This window comes from Numenius arquata, chromosome Z, assembly GCF_964106895.1.
Source record: "Numenius arquata chromosome Z, bNumArq3.hap1.1, whole genome shotgun sequence".
NCBI classification, from domain to species: domain Eukaryota; kingdom Metazoa; phylum Chordata; class Aves; order Charadriiformes; family Scolopacidae; genus Numenius; species Numenius arquata.
Window position 1 is genome coordinate 48,319,850 of NC_133616.1, and position 21,230 is coordinate 48,341,079.

Consider the following 21,230-nt stretch of genomic DNA (forward strand, 5'->3'; position numbering starts at 1 on the left):
GACTCAGACTGGACCACGTCTGGCAACAGTCTGGCCTCCTGTTTGGCTAGTAAGAAATCTAGAGTCTTCAGATGGCAAATCAGTAGCATACAATGCAAAAGGGCAACAAATACCTAATCTAACTAGACCACAAAAGAAATAATCTGGAATCACACACACTCATTCCTGCCCATAGCAAACCGCAAATGGCAGCAGCACACTGTAATAACCAATATAGCTGAGAAGGCTCTATACACGTCTGAGCCTAGCTGAGAGCACAATCCTGACTCTGCCCCTGCTGCAGCTGTTATAACTCATGCTCAGGGCAGAACTGGAAGAATCATCTTAGATTTAAGTACATTCCAGGAAGGAGATGCAGAGATTAAAGAATTGGCTGAAGCAGGAAAAGACCAATCAGTCCAATTCACCACAGCACGGGCAAGTAATAGCTGCTGAGTTGCAGATGTAGAAGACAGCAAGCATTGGATTGTGTCTCAGAGTATCTAATCCAATTCATGCATTAGCAAGGCCATAGAGCTAGGGCAAACACTGTGCTGAGTGAAGGACACTGGCGTTTGGACTAACAGGAATAAGGATGCAGATTGCTGGTGTGAGAATCGCCTTTCTTTGTGCACAACCAATGCAGATTATGCTGGAGTAAAGGCCTCAGTCAAGCACCAATGTATTAAATGCTCAGGAGTATGACCGAAGATTGACTTTGTGTGACATCTGTCAGTTACAACTCTAAACAACAAATACATCTTGGTAGTATTAGATCCTTTCAGAAAAATGACCTCTGCAAAGATGTTACTTAAAATCTTTTCATGATGAGGTATGCCCCATACCATAGATTCTGATCTTGGCACCCACTTTGTCTGAACAGTTATGCATGAGCTGTGCAAAGCTCCAAGAATAAAGCAGAGGTTCCACAATGCAGGGCACCCCATGTTTTCACATTTACTGGAACACATAAACCCCACAATTAAGGAAGCTTTAAGAAAATGGTGCAAAGCTAATGTCAAGAATTGGGATGAGAAACTGCATTATTTTCATGGCGTTGTGAGGACCTAAAGCAACTTCCAAGTTATGACACAGTGGCAAATGAGAATGCTCAAGTCCTGGTGGTTTGGGGTAGTTACCCAGCCCTTGGGAACAAATGTAGTTACAGATGAGTGGGTAGAAACGTAAGTGCAAGAAATAGCCAAGGCTCACCAAGATATAGGAAGACTACTGGCAAAAGCCAAAGTGGAGAAAATGCTTCTGTGCTTCTCAACTGAAGGAATAGAAAGCTGAACCTTCAGCTACCACAGATAGCTGAATTCGCAGAATGGACTTGAGTAACACTAATTTCATCCTTTCACAGTGTGGTAACAGGTGCCTGAACTTAAATAGTTTCAAATACTTTCATTAAAACTTTATCCTTTATCAGGAAGTGAGGGTGGGGAAGGGGCTGGCAATAACATTCTTCTTTAGTCCTATTCTTCATAGGAAAAATGCAGTCATATCTATGCATCTGGTTGATACATGCAATGATAGCAACAACAGTCAAGACCATTCAATCCATTTACAAGCAACTGAGACCTGTGTCTCTAACAGTTTGGAGCTGCTAAATGAAGCAGTACTGTGTTGAACTGTCATATGCAATGGTTCCATGGTCACAAGAAGAGTTGCTCCAATTGTTTTCCATACACTGAGATGCATCCAATGTCCCTCTGGAGACAGATATATATACACACATATACTTATATATATATACTTTTATATATATTTTTTTTTATATATATATTCACTTTTGTTATAGGACATGTCCTTTAGCAGGTAATCAGAAGGGAATTATTGTCGCTTGTAGGCAATTGCAAAATTATGCAGGGAAAAACTCAGATGCCAGCATCACCCATGATGTTTATACTGAGACTTGTGGTGAGGTGGTGCTATCACCTATTGCCTAGGCTACAAGTTCTCCTTTTAGTCTTGCTATTCTAACAGAATCTCAAGTCTTAAAAGAGCCAAGCAATGAACCGTACCTTGGTTTGATCAACTCCATCAGTCTTAAGGCTGTGAAAGTCCTTGCAGAATGAACTCCTTACAACTGGACAACCGAAGACAGAGATTTCAATAAGAAAGGTCCTGAACTGGCTCATCGCACTAAGCAGAGCCACATCCAGTGAAGCTATGTCAGTTACCCACTTGAAAAACTTTGAGAAAGTGTCATTTAATGTTAGGGAGGGTCTGGAAGTGAATATTATACATTGTTTTGGGGAAGAATGAAAAAAGCATGTGCTTTATCGTTTCATCATTAACTAAATGTCCCTCTATGACTTAAAATAGCCCACTACTGGTCCCCATGTACTTAAAACCTGATCAACCTACTAAAATCCCCAGGAACTCAAAGATTTCTCTGAAACAAGTCCAGGTGGAATTGGATGGCTTAAACATCTCCATAACCGTACCCCAGCATACCTCCTACTTGAAAATAAGCCAACAAGGATGGATGAGATGGACCAACCCAGAACATTCAGAAACACCCAAATCCAAATTTAAAAGAGGCTGAAATGTCTAGATAGGTCCTAATGGAGCAGGATTGTCTCCCATTAATGCCACAGTATTAAGTAATTGCTAATAAGCTTTCCTATGCTACCAAAAATTAGGAAAACTGGATGCACCCTACATTAATTCTTTTGACTAACTGGGCATCAGACAGCAAGACATTAGTAAAAATCTTCCAACTTCAGAAAATATTATAGAAAATTATGAATAGCTCATGCTTACAAGTATTCAGTATCAAGATTCAAGAATCAGGGAAAATAACGTATATATGGCTATAGCATATATGCAAGCTCAGAATGTATTACAGACTATAATCATTGGCATGATTAAACAAGCTAGAAGGTGTAATATTCTTACAGAGGTAGTATCACTGATCAAACCTTCACTAACCCTGAATGAGATTTCTTTACCTGAATGCAGCAAATTGTAAGTGCTACTTATCATCCAGACATAAATAAAATATGATTATTCATAATCCTAATCTCAGATGCTGACAGACACATTGAATATCTATCCTGTGATCCCCTTGGGTTTGCAAGGAGAGCAGGGTAAAGTAATGAATTGCACTATGATACGGAGAAAGAAACAGCTTTAAAACTGTGGATGTTGAAGGTTGTCACAAATATGACTCTGGGGTTTGTTTGCAAAGATCAAAGGTTAGAGTGTCATAATCTTTGTTTGTCGCCACACCCCACTGATTCTTCCCCCAGTACATCTGAATTAGTCAAGGAGAGTAACTCCTCTATAGTTTCTGTTGGTACAAGTCTTTTGTAAGGAGGGAGTTTTTTACAATGAGGGTGGTGAAACACTGGAACAGGTTGTCTAAAGAGGTGGTAGATGCCCCATCTCTGGAAACATTCAAAGTCAGGTTGGCCGGGGCTCTAAGCAACCTGATCTATTTGAAGATGTCCCTGCTCATTACAAGGGGGGTTGAACTAGATGATTTTTTTAATAGTCCCTTCCAACACAAACTATAATATGATTCTGTAATTCATTTAGTTTTAGGAAAATTCAATCACTAGTTGCTTATCTCAACAGCTGTCTTGCAATATCTCAGTGATATACACATAATTACTGATGTTATAACCCTGCTCCGACAGTATAGCATTATAAAGCTGTACCTTCAACTTTACCAATCTTTATTCCCTATTTCATTAGGTATAGGTCTCATCTTCCTAGAAACCTTACTGACCCATGAAACCATAAAGTGGTCACATCGGCCTCGATGGGAGATAAGGGAACAATTGGTATTCTCAGTTGTCCTGACAGAGTGATCATCTGGTTTCCCAACCCCGTGGCCTGAAGCAACACATTAACATTAAAAGCGAGAGGTACACAGCAAGGAAGACATGGCCTTCATCGCCGAGACCCCGGCCCATGACCACCAGGAGGCACTGCGCATGTGCACTGGGAGGAGTTAAAGGCGGAGACTATGGAAATGATTTCTCGTAACTCATTGTAATAAAGACCGCCTTTTTGGGGAAAGGTTATGGATATGTATAGGCGCCCCTTGAATATGTAAGATCTGATTGTATAAATCCTAAGCTAACTGCCGCGGTGGGTGCGCACGGTCTGATTCTGATTCTGATTGTGGTGGGGCGACCCCTCATGCTGCCCAGCGCTGAATAAACATACCTACTTTGCAACCTCACAGGTTGTGGAGTCTGCTTTCCGCACGTCAGTTTGGCGAGCCAGCCAGGAGGCACTCTGCTCGGCTGCGGGATCGACTGTGGAGCGGACACCCCTAGGCGCGCCCCAAGCACTTTCTTTGGAGGAGCCTCCACTCACAGCCGCTCACCACGGGAGTAGACAACAACCTCCTGAGGCCGCGGATAAACGGTATGTTTTACAGAGAGGGCCAGTAAGTCGTAGGGGTTGCCCACGCTTGGCCGGGGCCGCCGGTAAACTGCGCAGAGACGTCTGGCGTGCGGCATAGTCCCCGTATGGGAGGAGGGTACCCTGCATGGTAATAGGGGATTTCCTGACTGATAGAGTGGCCGCTAGCGATCTTGGGGGTAGATCGAGCAAATCCGAGGTCACCACTGCATCCCAGTATCGGGAGCCAGGAAGGACCTGCTAATGATTGTATAAGAAGTGGGAGAAGGGTAAGCGGGCTTCTCAAAGTTGTGATACAAGTACTTGAATAATATTTGCAGCTGCTGGAGGGGTACCAACTGGAGTAATGATTGTATGTTTTATTTGTAAATGCCTGGGTATTTTATGTTAAGAGCATTTGTGTGTGGATGTGTGTGTTTGAGACACAGCGCTGCTGTGAAGCGAGTGGGAGTCCCAATTTGCGGTTCCGTGACTCCGCGAGGAACACGGCCAGAGACGGACAAAGCGCCTGAAATGTCTGTAAAAATTTGTAAATGTCTTGATATATGTAAGTTGGGCTGCTTGTGATATTTAGTCCATCTCCTAAGTATCGGGGGTCTGGCTGATCATCAAAGTGGCCGGACAGGGAGAGCCACTCCTTCGGTGGTTTGGGCTTGAATCTTGGGAATATTTAAACGAAGGAGGGGACTGGATAAGGAGGGGAGAGGGACAAATTTATTTAGGAGGAGTGTATTTAACACCTGCCGGACAGACAGTGGCCCTAGACTGGGAACAACCTGTCCCAGATACCTTTCTAAACCCCCATATTGACGGACACGTGGGCGTGACACCTTGTTTTGTGTGTGGGCTTACTAACAAATTACCTGAATTTTGGCATTCGGCTTGGGTCCTGTTGAAATGTAAATCTTGTGAGAAAAATTGGTATTGTTTATCTAGGAGGCGGAGAGCTGAGTGTCCCAAATGCTCTCCCCTAATCCCACGGTTTTATGATTGGGAAAGGGCTCATCAAGAGTCCGAAACAGTAAAGTTTATATGTGGGAAGAAAACTTTAATCCCTGAAGACTGGGACGTTTGGGAAGAAGATTGAGAGAAGACTGTAAGGACCTGTGAGGAAAGGTTCACGTGGAAATTAAAACGAAGCACAATAGCTAACAAGAAACAATCTAGAGAGATGGGTAACACTCAGAATAAAGGTATTTTAAAGAAAAGCCCCCTTGGTTGTATATTGACACACTGGAGGAACATTGTTGGAACCGGGGGTACAGAGAATAAGAAGACTCTCATTAAATATTGCAATCAATGGTGGCCAATTTATAAGCTGGAGGATGGAGCTAAGTGGCCGCTTTATGGGTCAATTGATTATAACACCATCCTGCAATTAATGTTGTTTTTAAGGAGAGAAGGAAAATGGGATGAAGTGTCATATGCAGACACGTTTTTCACGCTCCGAAATCACCCAGAGTGGCAAAGGGACTGTGAACTGGTGCCGCCACAGGAGACCCTATGGTACTCGCCCTCGAGTGGGAAAATAACAAAGAACTTAAAGGTAAACTGAGGCAGTGTTGCTCGGCATGCAGTATTGGACAAAGGTGCCCTAGAGTAAATAAAATGCACTGGGCATCAGAACAAGATCTAACTGATTTGCTTAAGCCTCCCCCTCGATCACAGAAACAGGATGTGGACTCGGACAGAACCTCCACTCCCCCGGACAGCCCTGTATCCTTCCGTACTAGAAAAAGTCTACCCTAACAGTCTTACAGGCACCTCTCCAAGAGGTGGTAGGGCCGGATGGCGGGACAATGCTAATCAAGGTACCTTCTCCACCACCGATTTAGAGGCATGGAAAAGGGTTGCCAAGGATTACAGGAATGATCCGGTAAGTGTAACCAAACATTTTACAGTTATTATTAGAATATATGACTGAGATGGAAAAACAATTAATTTTAAAAACTGCAGGGGATTTGGCTGAGGATCATTATAAAACTACAGGAGGAGATGTTAAAGAATACCTCCCCCTTCAAATGGGATGCAAACAGGTCTGCCGATATAGAAAACTGCAGGCATACCAGGGCTCGATTTCAAAAGAAATGGAGAGGGCCATTCCCAAAACCATAAATTGGTCAGCATTATATGCAATTAGACAAGGTCTTTCTGAGTCACCATCCGAATTCTTGGATCGACTAAGGGACGTAATGCACCGTAACACACCGCTGGATCCTGGGTCAGAGGTAGGAATACAGCAACTAGTTTCTTTATTCCTAGGTCAGTCTACAGGAGATATTAGGAGCAAGCTGCAAAAGCTGTGTCCCACAGAAGAAAGACTGACGGGGATCTGGGAAATCCACCGGAGCGGATCCACTGGTTATAATGAAGCTAGGGAAAGAGCAAAAGGAGGTGGAATTTCTGGTTGATACAGGGACAATGTATTCGGTTTTAAACCAAGCTCTGATGCCCCTGGGAAATGACTATATCATGGTAAAAGGGGCAACTGGCCAAAGTGAAAAGGCATATTTTTGTGAACCTCTGAGATATAAATTGGGAAAACAATGGGGTGTCCACAGATTCCTGTACATGCCCAACTCCCCGAAAGCACTTTTGGGGAGAGATCTGTTGGAACAATTGGGTGCAATAATTAAATTTTAAAAGGGAGAGATTACTCTGGAGGTAAATGACCAGCAGTATATCCAAATAATGAGTTTATCCCTAGCTAGTGTTCCCACAGAAGGAAAAATCAGTGAAGAAACCACGAACCAGGTATACCCTGGGGTATGGACCACTGATGTGCCTGGGAAAACAAAAATGCTCCACCTGTTGAGGTCAGACTCAAGGAAGGACGACAGCCGGTAAGAATCAAACAGTATCCCCTGAAGGAGGAGGACAGGGAGGAAATTCGGCCAGTAATAGAAAAATTTTTACCTGTCCGCAAACCCGACGGGTCATACCGGGTGGTCCAGAACCTCCTGGCTATAAATAAGATAACTGAAGACCTCTATCCAGTAGTGGCGAATCCATACACCTTGCTGACTGTATTGCTTATCACAGATCTAGAAGGATCATATAACAAGGAGAGATGGGCTCTCACCCCACAAGGGAAACTAATCTTTCCCTCTTATATAGTATGGTCTCTGAAAAGGGAAGAACATAGAAAGAGGCGTTGGGGAGCAGAGGCACTATATAAACAACTAATTAGAGAAATTGTAGCTAGAAATTTATACACCACTGTGAGACAAGTGACTCAGCAGTGCGGTCTTTGCCTCCAGACTAATCCCAAAAATACCCCCAAACCAGAAATGGGCCAAATTGGGAAGGGCAACGGGCCTGGGCAACAATGGCAGCAGAACTCCCAAGAAAAGGGGGGTATCGATATTTATTAGTATTAACTGATACCTTTTCAGGTTGGCCAGAATGGACATTGCTCAAATTTGGCAACAGTCAAGGGTACTACACCAAGTATCTCAAGATGATGCTTTACTTGTTTTTTCTGATCTTTGGAAAAATTAACCTCGTGGCTGCCTGACTTTGCTTGGTTGAAGCAGTTGTTTCTATCACGAACTTTGGAAGAAGCATCAGCTTTGACAAAAAGTTGAGTCAGGAAAATATTTTAAGAAATGCTTAGAGAAAGAAAACATGCTGTAGGAATAAGTAAAAGAATTTACTAATCTCTTAGAAAAGGGGGGATTGATAAGGGGAACTAACACTCAAGGGTTAATAGCAGGGCCATTGCTTGCCTTAAACTGTGTATCTATAGCCTAAAGCCATTGCCAAGGTGTTTAGGCAAAGAAAGGATGTGTTGAAACCATAAAGTGGTCACATCGGCCTGGATGGGAGATAAGGGAACAATTGGTATTCTCAGTTGTCCTGACAGAGTGATCATCTGGTTTCCCAACCCCGTGGCCTGGAGCAACACATTAACATTAAAAGCGAGAGGTACACAGCAAGGAAGACATGGCCTTCTTCCCTGAGACCCCGGCCCACAACCACCAGGAGGCACTGCGCATGTGCACTGGGAGGAGTTAAAGGCGGAGACTATGGAAATGATTTCTCGTAACTCATTGTAATAAAGACCGCCTTTTTGGGGAAAGGTTATGGATATGTATAGGCGCCCCTTGAATATATAAGATCTGATTGTATAAATCCTAAGCTAACTGCTGCGGTGGGTGTGCACGATTGTGGTGGGGCGAGCCCTCGTGCTGCCTGGTGCCGAATAAACATACCTACTTTACAATCTCACAGGCTGGGGAGTCTGCTTTCCGCACGTCACCCATTCCAGTTTACACCAACAGTGAGATTGGTTACAGCAAATGAAAGAAACAGCATTCTTCAAAGTTTTCCATAACAGCCAACAAATTTCTAGCATCGCCACTGAGCTAGGCAGGGCAGGCAATCATGATTGGTGGGTGACTGCTCAGTTGGTCACCCTCAGCTAACCAGATGTGCTCAATCATGCTTCATCCCATAATAAAAATTCTAATATTTCAAATACTCACACAGTTCTTGCGATATTATGGCTGGCTTGTTGGAAGAAATGAAAACTTGTACAGCTTGAGACACTGACTTGTTATCACTCACAATTCTTGTACTGGCAAAATTCCTGAAATGTGCTCAACCAACACAGAGCAGGGAGTGTAATGCAGAGCTCCAAGCTTGTGCTCAGGCAATCCACTGACTCACACAGTCTGGCCAAAGCAGAAAGTCAGATCCAAAGCTGCAAGGATTAAACAGTTAGGTTTCAATTCAGAAGAACAAATGGCCTTGATGGGCAGCCAATCTCAAATACTTCTCAATCAAGTGGACACTCTCCCATGCCAGCTCAGGGATCACCACGGCTGTGATGGGCATGGGATAGGAATGCATGATCACGCATTTCTCCTTCCAGGCATGAAAACTCAGATCTCCTTCTGCGGACAATTCCCAGTACCCATAGAGCACTAGGAAGAGAGTTTAGCTCTTGTAAGAGTTGTTAGCACTTGATGACCCTGCTCTGGGAGGGTTTCCCAAGGTAATGGCTCTCTGGAACTTCCCTTTGTTCCCAGAAGACACCTACAACTCATCCTAACTCAGATCATGATTAACAGCAATCTTTTATTCTCTGCCAAACAGAGCTTTTAAGGGCCCTTTTATTTTGACGTATGTATATCGTAAAAGACTCCACAAGAATCAATGAAAGTTTTTCAAATAACTATGTGGTCTGCATACAACAAGAGAGAGAGAGAGAAGTGGAAGAAGGGAAGAAAAATAAGAAGGTCCAAACCTACCAGACAGTAGGGCTTTTGACTCCACTCTCTACAGAACTTAAGAGGTACAATTCTCCTCATTTCACTCCTGTCAGAAAGCGAAGTGCTCTTCACACTTTTTCTCATTTTCTTCTCCCCTCTTTTCCTAATGCTCTCAGAAGCTTCTGTCTGTAGTTAGTCATCCTTACTGTAAGTTTCTTGAAATTGTAAATAGATGGTGTCCAGATTCTGGGGAGCCAGAAGAATTACTGGGCATACAGTCCCTCTTTGATTAAATTGTGAAATTAACAAAGGGCTGACTAAAGATAGAATTCTTTGTTCTCCTGTTTTGCCAGCAACAATTTTAAGCATATGCCTGTACGTATGCCTGTACATTCACACTCTTGTATTTATTTTCTGTCAAAGACTGTGAATTTATGAATGATGTGACCTGTGAGTGTGAACTGGGAACTTGGATCTTTGTGTATTTGCTACTGTCGAACTAAGAAATCCCAAATGTGTATCCATCCTTTGAACCAAATCATCCTTTCCCAAAATTAATTTCATTTCTGGACCTTGGGTGTACACATGGCCCTTAGCCACATGCAAAAGCCCTACATATCACGACACTTTATGGCTCCCTTAATGAATGGAAGTTTGTTATGATTTTGTAACAGAAAAAAGAAGTATCATGTCACAATATACTTGCCAAAAGGTGCTTTGAGAAAAGTACCCACTTGATTTGCTAAGGCAGATTGGGCTCCAGCTGTTCACCTGTTTTCACTGTAAAATTACTTAATTTGTCAGAGGAGAATATAATTTTATTTACTGATGTTTCCCATTTCTTTTTGCAAGTCTAAAGCTATGAATGGCTCTTGGAAGTCTACGCTTGTATGATGTACCAAACTGATGGAATAGGATTCAATGACACTGTATCATATTTTCATCAGAACACCTAGCGATGACTTATTCCTTCCTATGATTTTAAGGGTTTACACACAGTTTCATCTGAAAATTTCTGGTGTGGCTTACTGAACTTCCTTGTGTTCAACTCCATCTAGATCATGTACATTTCATTAACTAAAAAATGCTCTCCATGACAGTTAAGAAGCTTGTTACTTCTCTTCTAGATGTCCTGGGACTTAACACTAAAAGTTCAGTAGATGACACTTATCTGTGGTCTGGCAATTGCTGAACAAGTCTTGACTACTTACAGGTTTTCCATCAACTGTCCTCTCAGGTATTGTCCGTCAGCCTACTGGCAGCACCCAGGACAGTCCATGAAAGCTGTGTAAGGAACTTGTAACCAGTACTTCTGTTCAGCTGTGATTTTTCAAGTGTTCCTCCATTCCCTCTTTTGTTTTCCTGTTCCACACATGACAAGGACACATTTTCAAAAGAGTCTTGTAAGCTCTGAAGAAACTCCTCCTCCATCCCAATAGTTTTAAGAAGACAATCTAGTGCTAAATGCAGCCTTTTGCTTTTCTTTCAGAGATCACACTCTCCTCAGCACACCCGAGAGCCTCTATTACTTACAAACACTTTCCATAATTAGGTGAAAATGCTAGACAAGCCTCCAGGGACCATTCTTGGGCTTCTCTGTACAAACACGACCTCATCCCCAAATCACCCGAACATCGCCCGAGGGTTAGAAGATGATCAGGGACACTGCAGAACCCCGCTGGAAAACGCTGGGGACCCCGTCACCCGTGAGGCTGCCAGCCATGGCCTTGGGCCCCAGGTCGGCCACAGCCCCAAGGCGTGCCAGGGGAGGAGCCGCTGCTGGTAAGCGGCATCGCCGCCACGGACCGCCGCGGCCCGCCCGTGAGGCGGCGCCAGGAGCGCTACGGGGAGCGGGCGGGGCGAGGCGAGGGCCGCCCGCCGCCGCGGGCCCGGGTAGGCCGTGCTTCCAGGCAGACTGGCAGTCAGTTAGCCGCCCGCCGGAGGCCTCCGCGGCAGCCCGCGGCACAGCCAAGACGGTGAGTAGCGCAGCCTGCAGGTACAGCCGGCATCGGGAGCCGGCTGCACCTGCGCAGGCGCTCTGGGCTCGGCGAGGGAGGGCGGGCGGGCGGGACGGGGCGGGGCAGGGGAGCATGTCCTCCGCTCCTGTCGCAGTTTGGGAGCCGCAGTGCGCCTGCGCGCAGAGGCGGGATGGGGGGGCGAGCAGGGGAGGAGGGCGGAGCCCGGCCCTGTGTTTTGAACGGCTCGATGCGGGTGGCTCACTATTTGGCAGGAAGGTGAGGAGGCCTCTATCCTGGCGGAGGAGCTGGCGTAGGGAGAGAGGGATCCAAATGTGGCAGAGGCGAGCAGGAGGCGGCGGCGGGCAAACGAGACAAGGGGAGCGGCCGTTCCCGCTGCCGCCGCGGAGGAGCTGAGCGGCCTGGCAAAGCAGGGGCCTGCGGCAGCGGCTGCAGCGCTGGCACCCCAGGGCCGCCCGCCTGGCACCCCGGGCGCCCGTCCCGCTGGCAGGTGAGCGAGCAGGAAGGCGGGGGAGGGGAGGCGGGGGGGAGCCCGTCGCGCCGCCCTTGGCCTGGCCCGGCCCAGTACCGGGCAGAGCCGGAGGGAGTCGCTGTGGGGGGAGCGGGAGCCGCAGCCGCCGCTGCCAGCCCAGCCCAGCCCAGCCTCGCCTTCCGTCCCCTGGGGCTGACATTCTGTATCCATCCGCGGCGTTCCGGCCCTGCTGCCCCTTCCTCTGCCGCTGCCGTGGCACCCCTCCCGCCCCGCCTCAGCAGCCTGTCCGGAAACTGCGGGAGGGGAAGGCCGCGGGGGCCCCGGGCCTATGTTGCTGTCTCTGCTCTCCCTTCCCCCCGCTCGCGCCCTGGCTGCTTGGCAACGCCTCCCACCCTTCCGGACTCCGAGGGGCTGCCGCCCTCCCCTGGTACGGGCCCCGCTCGGCATCCACCCTCCGTCCGCTGCTAGAGGGTCGGGTCGGGGCCGCTCCCTCTTCCCCTCTGCGGAGCTATTGTATGTGGGCTGGGCCCGCCGAGGGGCCGCCGGCAGATAAGCCTCCCCCCCTCTATAGCGCACGCTGGGGGAGACGAAGACGGGGGAAAGCGTGCCCAAGTTCCCCCCGGGGAAGCGGGGCGAAGGGGGCGTGAGTGCGGTGTTGGCAGGGTCGGGCCGGGCCGCGGTGCGGCAGGCGAAAGGGGGATCTGCCGCGTCGCTGCCCCGGGCTGGCAGCGGCGGGGCTGTGGCCAGCGCTGCCGCCCTGCGAGGCAGCCCGTGTGCACGCTGCGCTCGGGCTGCGGCGGGATCCTTTGTCTGCCGCTGCCGCCGCTCTCCCCTCCTCCCTCCCTCCTTTCCTTTCCTCTCCTCTCTTTCAGTGCCTGCCTCTCCTCCCTCCTCGCCTTTCTTTCTCCCTCCCTCCGTTCCCCTCTCTCCCAGACTCCAATCGCTGCTGCAGCTGCAGGTTTGTAAATACTGGACCAACATACACACAACATGGCTGACGCTCGCCCTGCTCCTCTACCAGGGTCTCCGCCTTCTCCCTCTGTCTCCGCCGCTTAGCCTCTCCTCCGTTTAGGCTTTTGTTTCTTTCCCCCTCCCCCCTCATCTCCCATCCAAAAAAAAAAAAAAAAAAAAAAAAAGGAAAAACAATTCACCCTCCTTATTGCACGCATGGCGGGATTTCAATGGTAAGGATCCTCGCTTTGGAAGCTTTCTCCTTTCGATTTGCTGTTTACAACAAAATGAAACCTAAAAATAAAAGGGGATTCGGAAACCTGACAAGGCCTGGGGCGAGGGAGGGAGGAAGGGAGGGAAGGAGGGGGGGAACTGGGTGAGCTCCGCTGACGGAGGCTTGATTAGAATGTGCGTATCTTTTTCTCTTTTGGGGTGGGGGGAAGCTGATGCACCAAAGTGCTGGCAGAGATGAAATACCGTATTACACTTGCAGAATGATCTAGGGCCGGTTCTTTCATTTCAGGATGTAGTTCAGTATAAGGTATCAACTCAGCACAGTCACATTAAGAAGACCTGAACAAGTTCTGTCAGAATAGGTATTGTTTAGGTAAAAACTGTAGCATAGGTTGTTTGGATTTCTTTGCATTCCGTGTGTCTCCTTGTCAGTATCTTAAACAGCTCACAAACCATGGGGTACAAAACTGAAATTAACACTTGCCAAGTCTTTCTGTTAGTTTTCTGTCACAGATTAATTTGCCCTTGTGATGACAATAGCACAAACCGAAGCATCCCCTTTTTGCTACAAGGAGTGCTCCTGCTTTGCAAATTCCTTTTTTTTTGTAAAAAAGGCGTGGTAGCATGAACTTAAGTGAGCTCCCAAACTGAAACAAGACAGCATGCTTCTGACCTCTCCTAGCACAAGGGAAATGCTCAGTTCAATACCCCCCCACCTCAGTTATTCAGAGCACCTCCTTCTGGCTTCGATGGATATGGCTTTTTTTTTTGGTTTTTTATGATGTAAAACCCAAATAATGTTTGAGGTTTGCTGAGCATATCTAAAGTGATCTGTCATGGAGCAGATTTGTATCTAGGTTGTAATGTAAGGATGGATGCTCAAGGTGCTAGGACAGGATGCTTTATATTGCTTTCTAGGCATGTTACTCTAGTTCATAGTAAATGTTTTATTTTTCAAAGATTATATTTAAAGACACGGTCTTTATTCAGTCATATACACATGGATAACAGTGGCTCCTGGTAATACCTGAGCATTGCCCTAAAGTAACGAATGTCCTAGCTCTGTCGTCTTTGTCTACTTTGATTTGGAAGCTTCTAGTGGAGAAGCACAGGCATGGCATAATCATACAGCTTCTACTGAGATGGAAGTGTAGTATTTCTTTCTATAATAGAATTAGGTATCATATGTTAGTACTTCCTTTTCTGCTGCCTTTTCTATCCCTATTAATAAGCGTTGATTAACTGATGAGGAGAAAATAATTCATTATAATGAGCTTACAATAACATAAAACTCGAGTCATCCAAGTTAAAAGATCATTTTGGAATGTGTATCTACATCATGGCTCCTTAGCCAACCGTACTACTTCTAGATGGAAAACTCTGAGCAAGTCTGTACTTGATATATGAGTAGATTCTTGCAGCAGTTGCTTACTTTTTTTTTTTACATTTAACAACCTGAAGGTGATATTGGTAAAGCTACTAGAATAGTTTACCAGTTGTAGCTAGTAATTAATTCATTATGATAGCCACCACATTTTGAACTGACTGCTCTCTTACTAAAAGTGTGAAATGTACTGAGATGCAGCTCCTGCTGCAGAATAGGTGTCGGATACTTACGCTGATTCTTAGGCTGAAGAGCAAAATAAAAATAGGCTATCTGCTTAAATAGCAAATCACTTGAAAATAGTTATGTTTCTTAAGTCTGGTACATTGTACTTTTGTTGCTACAACTGAATTTTATTCTGTAAAATTCAGCTCTATTAGCTTTGGAAGTTTCTCGTTTATAGCATCTTTGCTATAAATTGCGATTGTCTTCTTTTCTATGACACCTAGAAGATTTTTCTTTCTGTCTTAGTTGTGTTGACGAGTTGGCCAAAAATCAATATTATGGGTCTTAGTATCCCCTGAGGAGCTGATCTAGTTGAAGAACTTGCCAAATCTTGGCAATAGAACTTGTGTCTTTAGTACTACTAAGTGAAGACACTGCAGTGTTTTTGTCGTCGTGGATGATGGTAGACTGTGTTTAATGAAATTAAAAACTGGGTACTAGTAACGTTTTCTTTTCCAAAACTGTTTACTTTTTAATACTGGGAAATGAAACTAAGGAAGAAGAAAACTGCAAGAAATGCAGTCTCGGTGATCAGCTTGCTGATAGATGTTAAAATTTAACCAATTTCTTTTAACAAGAAATACTTTTCAATGAGTCTTTGATCAAGTAAATCTTGACTCAGTGTGGTTCTAAATATTTATGAAATTGCCATTTAAAATATAAATTCCTAAAGGTAATAAACACTTGTAGTTGATCTTGTACTTCAATGCTTTTTGTATGTTTTCTCGATCCAAGTAGTGTTCTTCCATTGACTTCTTGCCCTATATCTTTCCTTGCTATCTGTTGCCAAGCTGCACTCTTTGACATGTTCAGATCTGCAAACATCTAGCTGATGCAATAGCTGTTTTAAAGAGCTTTTTTTAATGTAATGTATAATTTGCTTAATGTTTGACAAATGAAAGATTTCAGTAAGATTCTGTTTTCTGAAGAAAAAGGAACAGCGCTTTTTTTTTCCTAGAATGAAGCCTGTTGCTCTAAACTTCTCACTCTTTAATTTTGGTTTTCCTTGCCTCCTTTCTTTTCTTGCCCCAGGTATTAGAAAGATCAAATTTGACTACTTGATGGTATGGCATGAGAATATGTTTTAGTAGATGACTAAAATCAATACAGCAAAGTGGTTCAAAAACCATCTTTGGAAAACTGCTCACTGAAGCAGAGCCAAGAGAGAGAATCACTAGTGTGGAGTTACTTCCTCTTTTATGATTAGATAGTTTGGTTTTCATACCAGATGTGAGAGAATTTTTTGGTTTGTTGTTTTTATCATTTTCCTTCTCTTACTAATTTTCAGAGTTTGGTACTTTTATGGTTGGAAGGCAAATGCTGATCTCTTTTGACTCTGGTTTTCCTAATGAATACTTTCTGTATATCAAGATGTGTCCCACTTGCTATCCAGGTACTACCTAGATGTCAGCATACTACATGGCTTAGAGGAATGGGGAATTTTGCCTTTCTTGTATAAATGTGCAGACCGCTTCCGTCCACATCTCTATGACATGGATAAGTGATGGGTTCCTTGAAATGGTGTAGTTAACTAATTTGTACTTACCTAAGAACAATTGATTCTAGTGACCAAAAAAACCATTACTGATCCATTTCAAACAATGGTGAAATGATTTTATTCAAACTTGTTACTTTTGCCATGTGGTGGTTGCAATTAACTTTTGTTGTACTGTAAAATGTGAATTTGCTGATGGCATGTGGAATTCAGGAGGCAAATTGATTTGGCTATAAGGTGTAGAATGATTCTACAAATCTGGATTACCTTTTTATGTTTTTCCTGTAATATATGTTGCGAAACTGCTGTAAATCTTTGCTATATGAAGCCTTGTTTGACTTGCTTATATAGAAAGTTACTGAAATGATTCCACAATATATAAATATATAGAAATTTTTATCATTACCTGTGGTGACTACTAGCCTTAACTAGGACCTAATTGTATTTTAATCTTTGCAGTTATTGCAGGGTGGTTGAGATGATGTTGAAATATCTTCCGATGATACATTTTCGTTTTTTTTTTTTTTTAGATCTGCTTGCAGAATAAGAGTTACTGATAGTATCCTCTAGGCACGTACAAGTGGATTTTTATAGACTTTTTGGTAAGACTACAAAGCTTATAAACCCGTAAGAGCTGATTAGCACTTGGTGGTTTATTGTTTTTTTAATGTTATTGTTTAATGTTCCAATATGTTATTCGAGTCTGCACCTAGAAGTTCTGGTGAGAGCAGATACCTACTTCAAGAGCAGTCCTGTGGATTTCAGTGATTTAGTAAAAACTTACACAAAATGACTGCTGAACTTCAGACCTGTTTGTTCTGTTTCCATTAGTTTTCCAGTTTTCCAGTTGTTCTCACATTGCTGACTTACGATGGCCTTGCATAGGGAGAATGTTTTTATCGTGGAGACCAAGTGCTGAGTCCACTTGCTGTCTTTTGAAGTCATCTCTTCACCACTTCTGGCCTAGCTGCATAAAGATTCTGCTCCCTGACTGTACGGTAGCTGGTAGTCCCCTTCTGAAAGGACTTGGCTGAAGGGCTCTGTCTTCCATCACTACAGCTGCCTTTCTCGAGTGATTGGTGGTGTGTGGTAATCTAACTATTCTTAATGGTGTATCCCAGAGTTGTTTGGTTTTAGTGTCAGTGTAAGTGCTTTGGAATTAAAATGCCTCAGTAAAATGTGTTGCTTTCTTTAAGGTCAGTGTGGATCTTCCATCCTTTTTTCAGTGAGTCCTAATGGTTCAGAGCTGATCTTGAGTCCTGAGATCCCAGTATTGGCAAAGTAACTTTCTGGGAGTAGCCTATTAAGATGACAGTTCCTCTGAATGTGTACCTTGGAGGCTTTTATTTAATAACCCTTGGGTTAGTTTGTTTTCGTTCCTAGATTCCTATTAGAGCAGAACAATTAATAAACACAGGGAATGTTTGTAAATTTAATCTGTTTTAAGATTACTACACTAACTAGGTTGTAAATGTAACATTACCTGGCAATTTAATGTCCAGCACTGGCGCTACTTCTGAGAGCGGTACTACTCTACCCAGATGTGGCCAGTCATATATCAAATGAAAAAGTAATAAACTTGACTTTTTTCCTGAGTAATACTCTTTGACATTCTAAATTATAGTAATTATAGTAAGTTATTCTAGCTGGTCTATGCCATCATGCTGAGGTTGGTAAAATTTCACCTATATAGACTTTATTTTGACCTTCTTTAAAAAAAAAAAAAAAAGCCCCCCTTTTTTTCTCTGAACTTTTATTAATCCAATTTTAATGTAAAAACGAACTTTGCTAGATCATCTTCTCTTACCCTAAGTGGGTAAAAACGGAAAGATTTATTAGATGTCAGATTTCTGGTTTGGTATTTATTAAAATCAAATAATTATTTCTGTTGCAACCCTCATTTTCCTAATCTAGTATTTATGTTCCCTGCACAGAATTCTTCCCTAGTATGCTGAATAAAGGTCCACTACATAATCTTGTGTTAGCAGTGGAGTTTAAATATGCATTTTTTCAGCTTTCTAGATTTAGTGTAAGTGTTGTGAGCTGAATAGCATAGGGGAAGACGTTACAGAATCATAGAATGGTTCAGGTTGGAAGGGACCTTAAAAGTCATCAAGTTCCACCCCCCCTGCCATGTTCTAGAGTAGTTCACTGCTGACACTTTTCTGTTAAGTTTTCTTGGTAGCCTTTTCCAAATGCCTTGACAAACATAATGCCTGCAAAATTCAGTACAGTGTTTAGGCTTCTACTATGCAAAGGTAGGCAGCTATCATATACTCGTAAGTATTTTGCCTGTTTTTCTGAATGTCTGTTACTTACCTCTCGTCTTCAAGTTGAACTGTAAAAATGTTTGCAGCTTAGAAAATTGAATAAAGACAGTCTAGGAATTATAAAAAGAAATAAAAGTAACTCTTGGAAGGATGTAGGTCATGTAACTTTTATATTTGGAAGACAGTTGGCGATGTCTGCATGATTCTGGACAATTGCTTTCCTGTCCTGTTTTATAATGAGATGTGTTTTAGGCAATGATCTGAACACCGAAGTGAAGTCAGAATGAGAGCAAATATGTTATTATAATATTAATTTACTACTTTCTTCTCAAAACCCCAATTGCAGAGAGCTTTATTAAATGGACATAATTATGTTTTTGTTCATTAATCCCCTTCAGATGGTGAAACTTGACACACAAATTAATAAATGATTGTTTTTACTGTCAGTGGAACTGCAGTTTTGTGAGAAATAATTTATCAAAATCTATACTCTACCAAGAGTATATTCAAAAAATAGCTTCACAGTAAATTCTGTCTTTCACATGACTTCATAGAAATCTGACTCTTAAGTGCTTTCAGGCTTAAGGAATATGCGGGTGTTTGATATACTTGGAAACCGCAGGTTGTTGCATATTCATATGGTTGACATTGTGTTGGTAGAGGGAAGAAGCGCTCACGGTGGCTGTTCTCAGGGTCATCTCTCTCTGCTGCTGAAGGGAGGAGGAAAAGGCATGAATAAGGATAGAAAACTCTTGTAGTTCCTAGACTGCAGGAGTACATCACAGGTGAATTGCACCCCTCCATCTTCTGCATCTCCATTTCGTCAGTAAAAGCATACTTTATTGTTAGGTGCCAGCTGTAAGACAGGGCGCAAGCAAACTTGTCTTTTGGTGCAAGTGCCCTCCTAACTGTTCAAGTTTGAGGGGAGATTCTCTCTTTCCCTCATTATATATATTGTGTGTATACCTGTGGCTTGTATGGAGAGAGATGAATCAAATTTATGGTATTTATGTCAAAAATAATAAATAAATGAGTCAATTTATGTTATATCAGTAGGGACATGGGGCTGTAATAATAATGGATGAAAAGTAAATTTTTAAGTGTTAATATATTGCTGTGGCCTTGTTGGGGAGCCAGGGGTGAAGGAAGCATTGCATTACAGATAGTTTTACTCTAGACGCTTGAAGAATGGAATTTACATGCATTTGAGGTGGTTTTTTTGTTTTGGTTTTTCCCATATGTATAAAATTAATTGAAGGAGGAAAAGGGTGTGTGTGTGAAATTTTGCTGTGAATAAATACCCTAATGTTCTGTCATACTTAGACCTCTAACCACATTTCTAAGAGACTTTATGGTTGAGTGGGGGTGACACAAGGTTAAATATGAAGCAGGGATCAGCACAAAAGGCAGAGGTGTGGTTGTCTGTTCTTGTGTGTGCTCTGGCTTATCTGTAGAACAGACTTCTAGAAAGCCTCACCTGCTTTTATGGGGAAGGATATCCTGCCCTCTGAGATCCTGTTTTCATGGGGAAGATACCTCACTTTTTCCCTTGTTGAATTTCTCTTTCTCCTCCTCTTTGCTTCTCATTTTACTCAACTCAACCTTGTTTCAGATACCGCAGGACGATTTTGTCCTCTCTGCAAATAAGTATGTGCATTCCCAAAAGAAAAAAGGGGTATGCGTTTTTTGGGGGTGGTGGTTGTTATTACCAATACATGACAAATATATGCAATACTGATGCAAAATCTCAGGAAATACAATTAAATGTTTACGTTAGTGAATCTAGTTCAGGTCAGATAGAAAGCTTTCTGTAGAGAAAATTAGATTATGAAGTTAAAAAGAGAAAAGTTATCTCTACCTGTTGCTGCTGCTGAAAGTTCTCACTCTGAAGTCCTATCTTGATTAATTTACTTTCTCATTTCATTTCCATTTGTGCTGCATGCACAGTGAGGTAATTTCAAAGCAGGGTTTTTGATTGGAGTTTATTTCAAAGTGTAAGAAAAGACATGTTTACTGTGGGACAAGCAAGGTATGGTAAGGAACAAGTGATTCCTAGGTGCTCCTCATTCTTAAAGTCTTGACTTCCATCTTGCCATCACTTTGTCACCTTTCTACTACTACAGAACAAAAGAAATTCAATGTTTTAAGGCAGCTGTTTCTGAGCAAAAATTGTCATTCACTCAAACTCATGCAGCTGTTCTCTGAAAGTAAACTTTTTCACAGTCCAGTAAATAACTTTTCAGAGTAACTTGAAACAGTTCTTCATCCTCTTAAATACTTCAGTACCTTCCAATTAGTTTCATGAGTATGCAGATGCCATACCAGTTTCAGAACTAGTACTTTGTGCATTTTTTTTACCTGTTTTACAAAGCACCAACAGTATGAGGGCTAGTCTGTTCCGATGCCTCCACTGCTTTTAGGGAGAGTCACTGGTTTCACAGCTTTTTTTTTTTTCCTTCTCTCTCTGTCCTGCCCCCTCCTGACTTTTATTTATGCAGGATATGTTGTGTTGTCCCTCCAAAATCTGAAAGACTTGTATGTAAGCAAAGAAAATACCATGTAATATTACAACACTGATGGTTCTCATCTTTTATAGAAAAAAAGAATGATCAGCAGTTTAATAAGTTACTGTCCTTGGTGATGAA

The 21,230-nt window shown here is 43.2% G+C and overlaps 1 protein-coding gene across 3 annotated transcripts in view; it reads left to right on the forward strand.

Annotated features, from left to right (window-relative positions):
* Window positions 1-11,740: 11,740 nt before the first annotated feature.
* The window catches only part of SPIN1 (spindlin 1), a 61,499-nt gene continuing 52,009 nt past the window's right edge, over window positions 11,741-21,230 (forward strand). Inside the window, exon 1 of one of the 3 annotated variants that reach the window (XM_074165938.1) lies at window positions 11,741-12,044. The gene's annotated coding sequence lies outside the window, so the exon portion shown is untranslated. The remainder of the gene's footprint in view (window positions 12,045-21,230) is intronic. The other 2 variants (XM_074165940.1, XM_074165939.1) reach the window with 2 other exon arrangements.